Here is an 18,747-nt window from a genome sequence, read left to right on the forward strand (position 1 = left end):
TGTCCATACAAAGCTTTTAAAGGACTCATCCCAATGCTTCGGTGATAAGAAGCATTGTAAGCGAATTCGACCAGATGCAAATGGCTTAACCACTTTTTGGGTTCCCTGCTGCTTCTGCAGCATGGCCGAAGGATATCTTCTATTACTTGGTTCACTCTTTTAGTCTGGCCATCTGTTTCGGGGTGATAGGCTGTGTTGAGATCCAAGAAAGTTCCTACTGCTTTGAAGAATGTAGTCCAAAATTTCGATGTGAATTTGGGATCTTTGTCACTTACTATCCTCCTGGGTAAGCCATGCAATCTGAAGATTTCTTTAAGGAAAACTCTGGCAACATCCACTACAGTGTATGTTTCTTTCACTGGAATTAGATGGGCAACTTTGGTAGTCTGTCAACTCCCACAAAAATGGAGTTGTAACCTGATTGCACTGAAGGTAATCTAGTTGACAAAGTCCATACTTATACACTCCCACTTCATCTGAGGAATGTCTAGAGAGGTTGTAGTTTACCTAGCATCTTGACTCTCTCTGCCGTGACTCTCTGACACATTAAGCATTTCTGCACATGATCAAGTACATCCTTTTTGAGTCCTGGCCAGAAGAAGCATTTCTTCACATACATATAGGTTTTTATAAACCCTGGATGTCCAGCTATCAGGCTATCATGGGCTTCTCTCAGAATTCTTCCCTCTATTCCCTCATCATTGGGGATACATAGCCGATTATTATAATACATGCATCCTTCATCCAATTTGTACCCAAGAACTTGACTCATTTCTTGAGAGGAGTCTTGCTTTCTTGCATCAGAAGGGTAGCAATAGGGACAAAGAATTTGTCCTGCATGATTTTCTCCTTTGCTTCACTGATCAATGGATTTGACACCATAATTGCAAGCAAGGAGGCTTTTCTGCTGAGGGCATTTGCAACCACATTTTCTTTCCCAACCGATACTTAATTTCAAAATCAAATTCCTGCAGGTTCTGCATCCATCTCCTTTGATGCATGTTGAGATCCCTTTGGGTGAAGATCCACTTCAGACATTGATGATCTGTCATCAAGGTGAACCTCTGTCCCAAAAGATAATGTCTCCACAACTTCAGAGCATACACTATTGAGAGTAACTCCAAGTCATGGATGGCATAATTTCTCTCATGTGTTCTGAGTTTTTTGGATTCATAGGCCACTGCATGACCTTCTTACATTAGAGCACTACCTAAGGAAAACCCACTAGCATCAGTAACTACCTCAAAGGTTTTGGTAAAATCTAGCAGCAATTTAAGGATAGGGTTGGTTTACTAAGGTTGTCTTTAGTTTATCAAAGGCACTTTGACACATTGCAGTCCACTGAAAAAGTGTACTCTTCTTGAGAAGGTTAGTTAAAGGGGATGCTAGATCCTATACCATCTAGTTAGTCCTAGGAATCCTCTGACTTCCTTTATTGTCTTGGGTTCTGACCATTCTATGACTGCTTGGATCTTTGTGGGGTTAGGAGAAATCCCATCCTTTGATACTATGAATCCCAAGTCTGGTCAACAGAGAAAGAATACTTGCTCTTTTATGCAAAGAGTTGGTGTTTCCTTAGGATTTCCAAGACCTTGCACACATGATCTTCATGATCTGCAACATTCTTTGAATATACCAAGATATCATCAAAGAAGACAAGAACAAAATCATCCAAGTATTCTCTGAGAATATCCTGCATAAGACGATCAAATGTCGCCGGGGCATTAGTCAATCCAAACGGCATGACTGTGAACTCATAATGCCCATAGGGCGTATTGAATGCTGTCTTTGGGATGTCCTGCTCCTTGATTCTGATCTAGTAGTACCCGGATTTGAGATCTATCTTTGTGAACATTTGGGTCCCACACTTAACCGATCCAGAAGTTTATCAATCCTACGAATAGGATACTTATTCTTAATTGTTAATTGATTCAGCCGTCTGTAGTCAATATAGAGTCTTAACGTTCCATCTTTCTTCTTTTGAAAGAGAACGGGCACACCCCAAGGTGAGACATTGGGTCTGATGAATCCCTGCTCTAACAGTTGTCTGAATTACTCCTTAAGTTCTATGGCTTAAGGGATTGGCATTGCTGTGCCACTGGTAGCTGAGCTCCGAGGGTTAACTCGATCTCATGATCTACTTCACGAGATGAAGGCATCTTAGTTAGCTCTTCAGGAAACACATCTGCATACTCACTTATCCACTTTGGTTCTTTAGCCTTGCATTTTATGTCTACTGGATTCATTTTAACGCCATCCACAGCTTGCCTCTTTCTGAGCCCTTTTAATAATTTGGAAGCCTTGACTAATTGTAGCAATAGGGACTTGGAAAATCCAGTTCCTTGAACTTTATTCCCGTGAAGGTCAAGGAAAGAGATGGTTCCTTTGTGACAATGAATGTCAGCCTCTTTTGGAGCCAATCCATTCCAAGGATTCCATCATAGACTCCCAAGGGTAGGACATTGAACTGGCACTTTGTTACATTCCCATCTAGGCTAAACTGAATAAGGTCAGTCTCAAGGTGTGTGAAAAGAATCTTTCCACTGGCTAATTCTATTTGCATAGGTTTCCCTGATTTTTGATTTAGGACTAATTTACGCATACATCCTGGGGAAATAAAAGAATGAGTGCTGCTGCCTGAATCAATCAAAAGCTTGAATTGCTTACCCTGGTACTCTGTTGGACTGAGAATTGATGGTTATTCCCCTGATGCTCTATTACTGCATAGATCTGTCCTTTCTCTTCCTCCACTTCATCAGCTATAGTGACAGCTCTAGCTGCTGCAGTTTGAGGTGGAACTCTCTCTCTTTGGTTATTCCAATTCTGGGAGGGAGTTTGGAGACTACTTTGCATGGAGGCTGCAGGAGGCTGAGCTGGCACTCTTATGGGGCTGCCTTGATTTTTGCACGGGGGACCCTGATTGGACTGATACGAAGGAGTCTGTCTTTGAATTCTAGGACCTTGGCTTCCTTGGCCCACAGAAGGAGATGGGAAATCCTTGAGCTGGTGCCCTGACATCCGAAGCATCTGTTCTCGCTTTGAAGCTCTTCTCTTTGCATTCTTGAGAGAGCCGGAGTTCCTAAGAAAGTACTTCGAGGGAAAGGTCTTCCTTCATTCCTGAAGCTTCCTGTCTCCAAATTCTGGTTGGGACCTTGGTGTCTCTTTGGAGGCGGAAGGTTGGAAGAACTTCTCGGTGTCTGAAATCTTTTGAAGGATGAGGGAGTTGGCTTTGGTTGGGACTTTCATGATAAAGGCTTTGGCGAAGTCCTTTGCCATTCTGACAGCTTCTGCCATGGATACTGGCTTGGCATTCTTGACCAGTGTGTCTAAGGGTTTGTTCATTCCCCGAATGAACTTGGCCACCATGAGTTGCTCTTCATTTAGAGGTGGTGAATATTTGAGTAGAAGAGCAAATGCCTGGTGATATTCTTCGATAGTTTTGCTCCCTTGATTAAGCTCTAAGAATTCATTCATTTTGGTTTCTAAAAATCTTGGGGGACGAAATATTTCTCAAATAGGTTTTAAGATCGTTCGAGGACTGAGTATTCCTATCCAGATGGTTGGTATCACAATGGTTCCTCCATGCCACCTTGGCTATTTCCATAATTTTCAGCATAGCAAGAGCCATTTTGCTCCACTCATTGTAGCATGTGAAATCAAAATACTCTTCCATAGCTTCCACCCATTTCTCCACAGCCTCGCCCAGGTTCTCCCCTTCACCTTTGAAGGGTCCTGGCTGAGTTCTCTGAAGAGCCTTGCAAACATCGGGGTCAAGCTCTTCATCTTCAAAGAGAGGGTCTGGCCTGACGGCCACGGTTTCCTTGTCTCATGATTCTGCCAAAAATGATATATTATTAAATTTTTATTTTGATATCATCCACGAGATCCTAAGACTTAAGAGGTTTAAAAAATAATTTCTTAAACAAGATAAATGATCTTATTGGAGATCTATGACATATGTCCAGTAACAGATTTTTCTTTATCAGTTCGTCCATAAACAATCACTTATACAATAGGGATTTTTCTTTATCAGTTCGTCCATAAACAATCACTTATACAATAGGGATTTTTTCCACAAAACATTTCTTTATTTATAGAAAGGTTGCAATATGTACATAGAGCAGCTTAGCTCTAAAAATCAAAATCTCCTCGGGAGATGCATAAGACGACGGTACTGGGGCTATAGACGTGCCCTAATACAAATGTTCCCTTACTCTGCCGCCAAGGGAGCCACTATCTTCTCCTTAGGAATAAAATGACTAAGGAGTCTGTAGATTTGGCAGGAAAGTCTGAAATTTTGAGGCCTTGAGTGATATAAAATAACACCATGTATCACTTTCAGCTTCATCAGAATCATGGTCAGTAAGAGATTCTTCCTTAGCATTGCATGCTGGTCGCAAGAGGCATGGACATACTGCCCTGCAAACCACTTGTGCTACCGTCTCTCCGCCGCTGGGTCAGGAAAATATAGATCCTCGAAATGGCATGCGAGTCTGACTCGGCTCGTTCGAGTTGTAGCGGAAGAGATGAGATGCTCGAAGGCGAATGCAGTCATGTTTTGTGACTGGGTGAGGTCAAGAACACCAGATAAGTGTGGAACTTCCATCTATAAAATCAAATTCTTTGATTAAAAATCTTCATTAATGAAGCTTAAGGAATGATATACAATATGTAAATGCTCTTTGAGTTTTTATTACAATTTTTTGATAAGAATTAATTTGTCCTTATTAGCTTTCAACAAAGCTCCGATACCACACATGCCAAATGCTTCCTCCCAACATTTTGGCATAAAACAGTCCTTTAAATGAAAAATAGAGGTTCCAATGCAAGTATAATTTCCAATTTGAGATTGGCTCCACATTTTGGCATAAAACAGTCCTTTAAATGAAAAACAAAGGTTCCAATGCAAGTATAATTCCCAATTTGAGATTGGCTCCACAAAACCCCTTTTTCCATAATTTCCAGTTTCATAATGAGGATCCTTGATCTCTCATCAGGGTAATCTACCCATCATTTGACTGATTGTCTAACTAGATTCTTGGTGAGTTCAACGGTAGTCTATTCTTTGTATTTAGGAACTAGAATTGGTCACAAAGTTTTTGCTTGATTCAAATCAAGAGATGGACAAGTAGGTTTACTGTCCGTCCCTCTTGTAGTCTAACCCAATTCATTCGGTTTAGTTCTAACAAGAATTCCCTTCAGATAAACATCTATTTTTGGGTAAATACCAATTTAGTGATTTAATCCAATAAAATATCTAAAGATATTCTTTCTACCATTTACTTTCTCAACCTTAATTTCATAGGTAGAATTATGGTGGAAATTCATCTTTTGACACAAAATTAATTCAAATCCTTCTTTCCTTAAATATCATAAAAATTCTTCTTTTAACTAAATACCAATATCTAATTTTTTTTAATAAGCTTGAAATTCCTCTTTTTCTCATTTAATGAGTGCAATCCAAATATCATGGGAATTTCTCTTTTACCATAAATTAAATCTATCCAAATATCCTCTTTAAATTAGATAAAAATATTCAATATTCCAATTATACCAAGAATTCTCTTTTCCCATTTCAATGATTGAATTCCAAATATATTGGGAATTCCTCTTTTATCATTTAAATTTTTCCTATGCATAAAAATAAATGAAAGATCCCTGTCTCCTCTGCACAACGAATTTAGGGGTGCTAGCAGCAGCAGTGGAAGTAGCACTTCTTACGTGGGGCAGGGTCCCTCACTCGGGGCCTCGCCCCCATGGATATTCGGATAAGAGACTAATCCCTCGGTTCTTCCAAAATCAAACCCAAAAAAACTTTCCTTGCCTGGAAAGCACATGCGATTTCTCCAAGATAAATTTTACTCTAGCGTAGTCAAGAGCCTTAATTAACTGAGCTGATCTGACCAAACCCGTAAGTCCCATAGTAAGATCAAGGAAAAGACTTGCACTTGGATCATAGAGACCAACGCTTTTTTCCTCATTGAGAGGCACAGCCGTTGATTCTTTTCCATAGAACAATTTTTATCCGGGATTTACTTCATATATCGTACCCTAACAGAATTGAGTCTCATTTTTGGGATCCATCAATCCAGCCTAACCCCATCTGGTCCCATGGGTTACCCAACCGCCCAACCATTGTAGTGATGGGATCCATTTAAGAATTTGGTTAGGTTTTATCCTGGGTACCAGGGAAAAGAGTTCCCGAGCCCCCTAGCCGGATATTCATATAAACTTAAAACTAGTCACACCACTTACACACCCAATATGAAATTGCCTTTTTCATAGAATGAGTTGTCTTTAAAACAATCATTTAATGAAACCATAATGTCATTGATCATAATCCTCCAAAATATCCAGTTGAATCCTAATTTTCAATTTTTTTCCATCGGTGTACCTATGGCATCATTGGCACCAGAACGCTCACCACCTGTCCACTCAGGGGCCTTTTCGATAAATCCTAGCTCATAGTAACCGGTAATATTTTCACTTATAAAAATCAAAATGGAATATCCATTGAAGATCAGCAAGATCAACCAACAAATCTATATGAAAGAGCCATGGACTCATCCGTTGAGGACGAGCAAGGTCAAACAACTAGATCCATGCCTGAATTCAGAAAACAACTCTTACTCCTTGTTCTAATATCTTCCACGACGTATGTGTGGGTATCTTTGACAACTCAGAGCCCGAGCACCGTATGGTCAGCACCCTCTAGGATCCTTCTCGCGTAGGTCACCTAGCGCTTCACTCGAACCGAGGCTGGTCAAGACCTCGACCGACCTTGATATGCAAGATGTCCTCTGTTGACTCTCCATTAGCTGTTACAACTATATCAGTTAGGTCTCCATGACCTCATTCACAAGACGGTCAAAATGCTTCCCCAGCATTCTTGACATAAAACAGTCATTTAAAAACATGTCATAAATATAGTTTCTATAACGAACTCTCGTCTTTCCATATTGCTCTACATCAATTCTCATTTATTTCATATGTATTCCCATTCTCATCACATCATTTTCCATCTCATCACATCTTTTCTCATTTATCCACATCAGATCTCATCCACTCGCATCTACCCATATCCACATCTCATCACATCTTTTCTCATTTATCCGCATCAGATCTCATCCAGTCGCATCTACCCATATCCACATCTCATCACATCATATTCGTTCACATCACACATCACATCTATCTCCATTTTCATCACATCACATTCATTCATATCCATCACATCTATCTCCATTTACATCACATTCATTCATATCCATCATATTCATTCGTTCATATCCACCACATACATTCTCATAACCATCCCATCATATACATTCTATCCACATTATATCACATCACTTCTATCAACATTATATCTCATTCATACACATCTCATCTCATTCATCCACATCCATCCAATCATTCACATGTACGACTTCTCACATCTATCCATACATTCATATCTATCACTTCACATCCACATATATTCATGTCACATCACATCTCTTTACATCACATCACATTCTTTCACATACACATCTTATCCATTCTTTCACATACATCCACATCCATTCTTTCACATACTCATTCACATCCATTCTTCACATACACATTCACATCCATTTTCATCACATACATTCACATCCATTCTTTTACATACTCATTCACATCCATTCTTCATATACACATTCAGATCCATTCTTTCACATACTCATTCACATCCATTCTTCATATACACATTCACATCCATTCTTTCACATACATCCACTCACATCCCATATTATTATTCATTTACATCATGTTTCACATAACATCACATCTCATTCATTCATTTACATCATGTTTCACATAACATCACATCCACATATTATTCATTTACATCATGTTTCACATAACATCACATCTCATACATTCATTTACATCTATCTGATTCACATCACATCTATTCACCTCACATCTCATCACCTCTATTCACATCACATCCATCCATCCATTCATTCACATCTATCTGATTCACATCACATCTCATCACATCTATTCACACCTCACATCTCATCACCTCTATTTACATCACATATATCCATCCATTCATTCACATCTATCTGATTCACATCACATCTCATCACCTATTCACATCCATCTAATTCACACCACATCTCATCACATCTATTCTCCTCACATCTCATCACCTCTATTCACATCACATCCATCCATCCATTCATTCACATCTATCTGATTCACATCACATCTATTCACCTCACATCTCATCACCTCTATTCACATCACATCCATCCATCCATTCATTCAAATCTATCTGATCACATCTCATCACATCTATTCACCTCATATCTCATCACCTCTATTCACATCACATCCATCCATCCATTCATTCACATCTATCTGATTCACATCACATCTCATCACATCTATTCAGAGAACTTAAATAGAGAATTTAAGAAAATTCTAATTTTGATATAAAAATTCTTTATGCATCTATTTGTACATAAAAATCAATTTTAATGGGAATAACACTTTTGAAATAAAAATAATTCCTTTATGCATCTTTCTATGCATAAAAATCAACTTTAATGAGAATAACACTTTTGAAATAAAAATAATTCCTTTATGCATCTTTCTATGCATAAAAATCAATTTTTAATGAGAATAACACTTTTGAAATAAAAATAATTCCTTTATGCATCCTTTTATGCATAAAAATCAATTTTTATGAGAATAACACTTTTGAAATAAAAATAATTCCTTTATGCATCTTTCTATGCATAAAAATCAATTTTAATAATTAATATCAGTGATATCCATGCATATTCATAAGTGAATATGTACATGGAGTAATCATAATATTTCTTTTAGATGCAAAAATGGTGGAAATTACTCTTTTGGAATAACATAAAAACAAACTTTCTTTTTCACAAAATTATGGAAAATTTTGCCATAACCTCCTTTGTATGGATGACCATTTCTCATTTTTTATCATTCTTTAATTGACTTAAATTAACCCAAATTAGATTCATAGAACTCTAATCTACACAATTTTTGAAATTCAAGAGAGTAAACAATAAGAAGAGTTTAATTAATCCTTTAGTTAATCTTTCTAGTATTAAGAAAGGCTAGAATGTAAAGAAGAGAAGGGGATGGCCTTTTCATCAAGGCATAGGTTTTGAATTTAATTCAATTTACTGCAAAACATAAAAATAAAGAAAACGATACATTTTAATTTAAACAAATAAGAAAATTAACTTACATAGAGCTTGTAAGCTCTCCTTTGGCTTGAGGGATTGAGGTTCTACTCTTGTTTGAAGCAAGAGTGGCCACCAATTCACTTTGGAGAGGATTAGGCCAGAAACAATTGAATTATTAAAAAGTTCAATGTAAATGGCTCAAGGCAGGAGCAGAGTAACAGTGCATAAACACCATTAAGCTTTTACAAAGGGGGAGGCTTCTATTTATAGGAAAAAGTGAGCCTCTAACCAAGCAAACTGATTCTAGAATTTTCCAGATCAGTTTGGTCAATTTTTGACCAATTTTGGGTCAGTTTAGCTTAGTTTTTGGATCTAGTTGAAACAAGAGAGAGGAGAGATGAAAATATCTCATTATTTTTGAGTTTAAAACTCCTTCACACATGTGAAATGGGCACCTCCTTCATGAGGGGAGATCCTCACACCACTGAGGTGTCAAAAATGCATCATTTCCTCTAAATATCTCTTAATTTTTAACTAATAAACCTAGTACTCAGTCAACTCTTCATCTTATGTGAGCATTTACTCATTTTTGGGGGTTTTTCTTTTATTCTTCAATTTATCTCCTCCCTATATTTGGATTAATCTTATTGGTCCATAGGGACCTTAATTGGACCATAATCTAATTTTTTTTTAAAATCTGGATCCTTAAGGTCCTTTTTACCTATTTTCAATTAATTCCAATTGCACATTGGAAAGTTCTTTTTGAATTTCTGTTTCAAGGGAAACCATTTTAGACACTAGGAGGATTTTTATATCAAAAAATATCTCAATTTTGAATTACCTCTCTCTAGATATTTTCTCTCTCCAGGCTAAAACAGGGTAAAATAGGATCTTTCTTTTATTTCTGAGAGGGAAATAATTATAAGATCAGAAGGGGAGGTTCTTACACCTGCACACCTCAAAAGCTGGAGGGAGGAATCTTACATCCTACCCCACTTAAGAAACGCGAGATGTCTTCATCTCGCAAAATTAGAGGACAACTCTTTCCATTATTTAAGATCCAAGTGATTCTGGGGTTCCTTATAGTGTGGTGAACCCAACAGAATCCTAGGAAAAAGATCCCTGATATAGAACTCATCATCAGATATCAATTCTTTCAGATCATGTCATTTGTATCTTTAACACAATAATGGTCCATTAGACCGAACAGTCCTTCATGGGAATTTTCAATTATACAGATTTTTTATTTGACATCCCTTAACTTGATCCACTAGGTCAAGTGTTGTTAACAGTAGCAGTCAATCAGCACAATTCACTAATCTCATAGTGATTTGCTGAAGTCATTAACGTCATTCTAGTTACGAACATCATCACAGGGACTCGTCCCATTCAACCTCATTGTGGTTTTTCTCAGCTTATCGCTTTTCAACCAAAACTCAGGAATCATCATTTTTCAATCAGAAATCTAAATCAACTCATCAGTTCTCAACTAGAGTTTTTGAAATCATATCAACCACATTTGAATTCATCATCTGGATAGCATTTTTGCTTATAATTTCAAGTCTTATATTTACTCGTATATATTGCCAGTAAAGAGCTGTAGTTATACCCTCGGTATATATGGGTAGTCACGGTCCTTGGAACTATAAGGTAAATACCATCATGTCTAGGCCTCAATCAAGTCAGGGATTCCATGCAATTGCAGTACTTCCATCTGAAGACCCAATTACTAATTTATGAATTTCAGTCAATTTGTATGAATTTATCACACAATTACAACCTTTTACTACTACTTCATAAATTTTTGACATTTTTGGTTTCTCGGTTGATCGACATTAGCCAATTTGCTCTGATACCAGCTGAAAGATCCTTGTCCCCTCCACGCAATGAATTCAGGGGTGCTAGTAGCGGAAGTAGTACTTCTTGCACGGGGCAGGGCTCCTCACTCGGGGCCTCGCCCACACGGATATCCGGATAAGAGACTAATCCCTCGGTTCTTCCAAAACCGAACCCGAAAAAACTTCCCTCACCCGGAAAGCACAGGCGATTCCTCCAGGATAAATTTTACTCTAACGTAGTCAAGAGTCTTAATTAACTGAACTGATCTGACCGAACCCGTAAGTCCCATAATCAGATCAAGGAAAAGACTTACCAGGGCCCCTAGCCGGATATTCATACAAACTTAAAACTAGTTACACCACTTACACACCCAATATGAAACTGCCTTTTTCATAAAATCAGTTGTCTTTAAAACAATCATTTAATAAAACCATAGTGTCACTGATCTAATCCTCCAAAATATTCGGTTGAATCCTAATTTCTAATTTTTCCTTCATCGGTGTACCTATGGCATCATTGGCAACCAGAACGCTCACCACCTATCCACTCAGGGGCCTTTTCGATAGTTCCTAGCTCATAGTAATTGGAAATATTTTCACTTATCAAAATGGAATCTCCGTTGAAGATCAGCAAGATCAACCAACAGATCCATATAAAAGAGCCATGGACTCATCCGTTGAGGACCAGCAAGGTCAATCAACCAGATACATGCCTGAATTCAGAAAATAACTCTTACTCCTTGTTCCAATATCTTCCACGACGTACGTGTGGGTATCTTCGGTGACCCAGATCCCGAGCACCATATGGTCAGCACCCTCTAGGATCCTTCTTGCAGGTCACCTAGCGCTTCACTCATAGGCCGCTTCCGTAGTCCCTCATCCACCGTACCGGAAGCTCACCATTTAAATCAAACCGAGGCTGGTCAAGACCTCAGCTGACCTTGCTACACGAGACGTCCTCCGTTGAATCTCTGTCAGTTGTTGCAACTTTATCAGTTAGGTCTCCACGACCTCATTCACAAGACGGTCAAAATGCTTCCCTAGCATTCTTGACATAAAACAGTCATTTAAAAACATGTCATAAATACAGTTTCTATAACGAACTCTCGTCTTTCCATATTGTTCCACATCAATTCTCATTTATTTCATATGTATTCCCATTCTCATCACATCATTTTCCATCTCATCACATCTTTTCTCATTTATCCGCATCAGATCTCATCCACTCGCATCTACCCATATCTACATCTCATCACATCATATTCGTTCACATCACACATCACATCTATCTCCATTTACATCACATCACATTCATTCATATCCATCACATTCATTCATATCCATCATATTCATTCGTTCATATCCACCACATACATTCTCATAACCATCCCATCACATACAGTCTATCCACATTATATCACATGTAAGATTCCTCCCCCAACCCCCTTTTTGATGTCTAGTATCTTCCCCTGTAATCAACCCTCTTCAGAAATATAAAGACCTTGTTGCTAACTATTTTAGCCTAGAGAGAGAAAAATTATTCTAGAGAGAGAATATTTAGATTTTGAATACTTTTGGATAGAAAAATATCTCTTATAATTCAGATGAGTTCCCCTGAAACAGAAATTCAAAAAGAATTTTCCAATGTGCAATTGGAATTAATTGGAAATAGGTATAAAGAACCTTAGTCTAAGGGTCTAGATTTTCAGAAATTTTTGGATTATGGTCCAATTAAGGTTCCTATGGGCCAATAGCATCAATCCATGTGTAGGGAGGAGATAAATCCAATTTGTAAAAGAAGATACCCAAAAATGAGTAAATGCTCACATAAGATGAAGAGTTGAAAATGTACAAGGTTTATTAGTAAAAAACTATGAGCAATATTAAAAATATGAGATATTTTGGGTATCCAAAAATGAGTAAATGCTCACATAAGATGAAGAGTTGAAAATGTACAAGGTTTATTAGTAAAAAACTATGAGCAATATTAAAATGATTCCATTATGACACATATGTAAGGAAGGGGAGTTCTTTAAAGGAGGTGCATATTTCACATAAGATGAAGAGTTGAAAATGTACAAGGTTTATTAGTAAAAAAACTATGAGCATTATTAAAATGATTCCATTATGACACATATGTAAGGAAGGGGAGTTCTTTAAAGGAGGTGCATATTTCACATAAGATGAAGAGTTGAAAATGTACAAGGTTTATTAGTAAAAAACTATGAGCAATATTAAAATGATTCCATTATGACACATATGTAAGGAAGGGGAGTTCTTTAAAGGAAGTGCATATTTCACATGCTTGAATGAGTTTTAAACTCATAAAAATTGAGATATTTCATCTCTCCTCTCTCCTCATTCAAGTCTAGTTCCAAAAAGTTAGCTTAACCGACCTAAACATGGTCAAATATTGACCAAACTGATTTAGAAAATTCTAGAATCAGTTTGTTTGGTTAGGAGCTCAATTTTTCCTATAAATAGAAGCCTCCCCCTTGTTGAAAAATAGATAGTGTTTATGCATCGTTACTCTACTCCACCTAAGCCAAGAACTGTGAATTCATTTAATAATTCACTAGTTTTTGGAGCTTCCCTCTTTCTTCAATCCCAATTAGTGGCTCCATCAACATACTTAACCAATTGATTGGTTGGGGGCCTCTACCGTGAACAAAGAATCAAGCAATTTGTAAGGTAATTAGTGAATATTGATCTTTTCTATAATTTCTCAATGTTTCTCTCTTCTCAACCCCTCTCAAGCTTGAGAAGCTTAATTGGTATGGTTTTTTAAATGCTATTGAAGTTAATTGGTGCGGAAGCAAGCCTTGGCAAGTCTTGTAGACACCTAACTAGGATCTCATCAAAGTGAAGAGTTACATAATTTAATAAATGCTATTGAAGTTAATTTCCATTTATGTTTAAATTCTAATGGTTTTTATGTAATTTCTCTCTCTCACTCAAGAAATGGTCATACTCATGACCCATTCTCAATCCAAATCAAGCTTTTCATAAAACTTTTCCTTAACCCAAGATTAAGCTATGCTTGAGGCCAAATTAATGGCTTTTTTCTATGCTTTTAGTTTATGTATATTGATGATTCAATCCATTATGGATTAATGATCCAATTAGAGATCATTTTAATTATTTCCTTAATGATAAGCTTTATCCCTTAGAAAAATTGAGATTTATCAGTCATAGCAGCGGAGCTATGGCAAAATTTTTATAAAAATTATGCATAAAATAATTTCATTCAAAGCATAAAAGAGAGGACTTCCTACCATATTCTAGGAATTATCATCCTAGATTAATTGAAAGATATTCATTGTAATCATAGAGAAATTGATTTTTATATTATGCATCATTGATTTTCATGCAAAGAGCTATGCATAAAAGATTATTATTTTAACATAAAAGTGTTACTTTTATCATAATTAGATTTCATGCATAGAGGTATGCATAAAAGATTATTATTTTAACATAAAAGTGTTACTTTTATCATAATTGGATTTCATGCATAGAGGTATGCATAAAAGATTATTATTTTAATATAAAAGTGTTACTTTTATTAAATTTTAATTTTCATGCATAGAAGTATGCATAAAGGAAAATTTTTTATATCAAAAGTGTTACTTTTATCATTTTCATGCATAGAAGTATGCATAAAGGAAAATTTTTATATCAAAAGTGTTACTTTTATCATTTTTAATTTTTATGCATAGAAGTATGCATAAAGGGAAATTTTTATATCAAAAGTGTTACTTTTATCATTTTTAATTTTCATGCATAGAAGTATGCATAAAGGAAAATTTTTTATATCAAAAGTGTTACTTTTATCATTTTTAATTTTCATGCATAGAAGTATGCATAAAGGAAAATTTTTTATATCAAAAGTGTTACTTTTATCATTTTTAATTTTCATGCATAGAAGTATGCATAAAGGAAAATTTTTTATATCAAAAGTGTTACTTTTATCATATTGGATTTCATGCATAGAGGTATGCATAAAAGTTGATTATTTTATTATAAAAGTGTTACTTATATCACAATTAAAATTCATGCATAGAAGTATGCATAAGAGTTGATTATTTTATTATAAAAGTGTTACTTTTATCATATTTGGATTTCATGCATAGAAGTATGCATAAAAGATATTCTTTTTATACTAAAAGTGTGATTTTCATCATAAAGGGATTTTATGCATAACTTAGATGCATAAGAGAAATTCTTTTATTCTAAAAGTGTAATTCCTACCAAATTGAATTTATGCATAGGAAGATGCATAAAAGATTGATTCAAAAGTGCCATTCTCATCTAAATTGAATTCATGCATAGGAAGATGCATGAAAGATTGAATTTTAATTCAAAAGTGTCATTTTCATTTAAAATGAATTTATGCATAGGAAGATGCATAAAAGATTGATTTTTACTTCGAAAGTATTAATCTCCTTAAATGGAATTTATGTATAAATAAATGTGTAAAGAAATCTTATATCAAATATAAGAATTCTCTTGTATTCTATAAATAGAAATAAGAGGTGATAGGATGTGATAAGAAGTGTATAAGATGTGATAAGAGGTGATAAGATGCTTATGAAATAAGTTAGGAGGTGATAAGATGAATTAAGATGTGTATGGGATGAGGTAAGAAGTGTATGTGATAGGATAAGGGTTGTGATAGGGCGAGAATGGATGTGATGTAAAAGATTAGATGTGAAGACATATGGCGTTATATGAATGGGAATGTGGAAATGGATGTATGTAAGATCAACTGAGAAGACAAATATGTCAAAAATTTATCAAGAAACACAAAAAGGTTATAATTGTGTGATATAATTCATACAATTTGATATTCAAACTGAAAGTCGTAATTTGGTAATTGGGTCTTCAAATGGAAGTACCGCAATTATATAGAACCCTGACTTGCTTGAGGCCTAGACATGATGGTATTTACCTTATAATTCCAAGGGCCGTGACTACCCGTATATACCGAGAGTATACTGCAGCTCTTTACTGACAGTATATACGAGTAAATCTAAGACTTGAAATTATAAGCGTTAATGCTATCTAGATGATGATTTCGAATGTGATTGATATGATTTTTAATTCTGTTTGAGAATTGATGAATTGATTTGGATTCTGATTGAAAATACTGATTTCCAAATTTAGATCTACAAGAAGTAAATCATCTATGGATGGCTTTGAGGACTGGGCATTGGAGGGTCCAGGCATGTCCGGCTCGATGAGCCAATCATCTCTAGACTCCCTTGCTCTGGAAAGTTTTGATAAGTCTAAAAACTCGGTTTTAGAGAGCTCTCCTAATTTGTCTACATTTTCTGGATGGTAGGTGACTTCGTAGCGAACACCATCTCCACCCATGTACATGTTACCCTGGTCATTGACTAGAGGTGCTCTATCAAGTTCTGAGAAAATGTCTGCGATCTTAACAAGATACCGTTGTTGTGGATCCCTAAAGATCTCAGCTCCTTGAGCATTTGTGTAGACATATTGGAGTCTCACATTGAGTGTTATCCCCATGGTGTCGGCTTCAAATGGATTAAAGGATCTTGCGGGTGTCCTATTTGGGGCTACGGGATGACTATTTGACGGCCCTAGATTGTCCATGGACAATGAACTAGTTGTTCTGGAGGAAAGGGTATCGGATTGGGATTCAGAAAGGGTTTCAGCAATATCTGCCAAATTTCCTACCGATTGGGTCCCACTTTCCTGCGTAGGTACTCTAGAAGGTGCCCTAGGCCCTATGGCAGAATCTATAAGACGTCCCGACCGCAAGTGCATAAGGTCAAATTTTTTTGGTTTTTTATGTGTTTTTGTTTTGTTTTGTTTTTGTTTTTTGTTTTTGTTTTGTTTTGTTATATATATATATATATATATATGTATATATATATATATATATTTTTAACCTACCTAATCACTAAATGCAACTAAAAGGAGTATGTGTGGCGTAACTATCTATCCTTTTTTTTAATGATTTTTTTAATGATTTTTTTTAATGATTTTATGATTTTATGTTTTTACTTTTTTTTTAAAAAATTTACACAAAAATTATGAATCACACTAAAAAAATACTAATTATGCACAAAGTTACAAAAATTAAAAAATGCAGGTTACACTAATTATGCAAAAAATTAAAAAAAATAAAGAATTACAAAATATGCAAAAAAATAGACTCCTAAAAAACACTTAATTTATAGAATTTTTTTTTAAAATTTTCTTTTGTTTTCTTCTCCTTTTGTTGTTGTTTTTTTTTTGTTTGTTTGTTTGTTTTTTTAAAAAAAAACTAATAAATTTTGTGCCAATTACAAAAAATATAAATCTACTAATTATGCACGCAATTACAAAATTCTAAAAAAATACAAATAAAAAGCTACTTTAATTATGCAAGACTTTATAGAAATTTAAAAAATGAACAATGGATTCAAATACAAAAATAAAAATTGTTTTTTTTCTTTTTTTTCTCCTTTTAAAAAAAATAAAAAATAAAAAAAAATAAATTTATGGTTTTTTTTCTTTCTTCTTCTTTTTTCTTTCTTTTTTTTCTATCTCTTTTTCTCTTTTTTTTTATTTTTTTAAAAAATTATATATATATATATATATATTTATTGTTTTGTTGTTTTTATTTTTTTATTTAAAAAATTCAAAAATCATGAAAATTAAATAAAAAATAAAAAAATAAAAAAATCCACCAACCTTATCCTCCACCGCTCCGGATTTCTCGCCGCCGCACCCACTCCGATTCTTCAATGCTGCGCCTTCTTTCTTAATCTCCTTCATGGCTTGGCAACAAGAATTAGTTTTATCCATAATGATTCCTCACCTTCAAGACGCAAGTGAGTCTGTGAAGAAGGATTTTATAGAACAGTATCAGCGCTCACTTTTTCCTCACCTAGGAACTTCTGTAGCGCAGACCAAATGGCGGACCTATCAAGACATAACTAGGGTAACACCCTGGGGTCAGTAACACTTTCGTAACAATGTCCGCTTGGCCATGGTTATCGAAGCCTTGGGTTTGGGTCCTCGTTACTACTGCGTCATGAGATCAAGACATCTTGGGTTTTCTGAGCGGGTCTTCTTACTGGCGTGTTTTCTTCCTCATGAGAAGATTATGCCTTTACCCCGTTTTTGGCTTGCCTCTCAGAGGTCCTTTTGTTAGAACACCTCATACCACTGAGATAGGCGCAGCAATAACCAACAGAATCATTCCCATAGATGAGTTACCTTATACTTGTGTAGCTTGTGAGGACTGCTTTTGTGACCATATGATGGACGGGCTTATGGAAGTGTAAAGAGTTCCTCTATCTTTACTGTATAAGTTTCGAGAATGAATAAAGTTTAAATCTTGTTCTTATTTTGAATCTTGCTCTATTTAAGACTTATCTTGGTGGTCTTGATTAAAATTTTTCTCTAAGTCTTATATTCGTGCATCTTGCGAAATTATCACAAGTTGCGAGATGAGGACATCTCGCGTTTTTTTAAGTGGGGTAGAATGTAAGATTCCTCCCCCAACCCCCTTTTTGATGTCTAGTATCTTCCCCTGTAATCAACCCTCTTCAGAAATATAAAGACCTTGTTGCTAACTATTTTAGCCTAGAGAGAGAAAAATTATTCTAGAGAGAGAATATTCAGATTTTGAATACTTTTGGATAGAAAAATATCTCTTATAATTCAGATGAGTTCCCCTGAAACAGAAATTCAAAAAG

This window comes from Cibotium barometz, chromosome 10, assembly GCF_041138505.1.
Source record: "Cibotium barometz isolate CiBa-2024 chromosome 10, ASM4113850v1, whole genome shotgun sequence".
Lineage (NCBI taxonomy): Eukaryota > Viridiplantae > Streptophyta > Polypodiopsida > Cyatheales > Cibotiaceae > Cibotium > Cibotium barometz.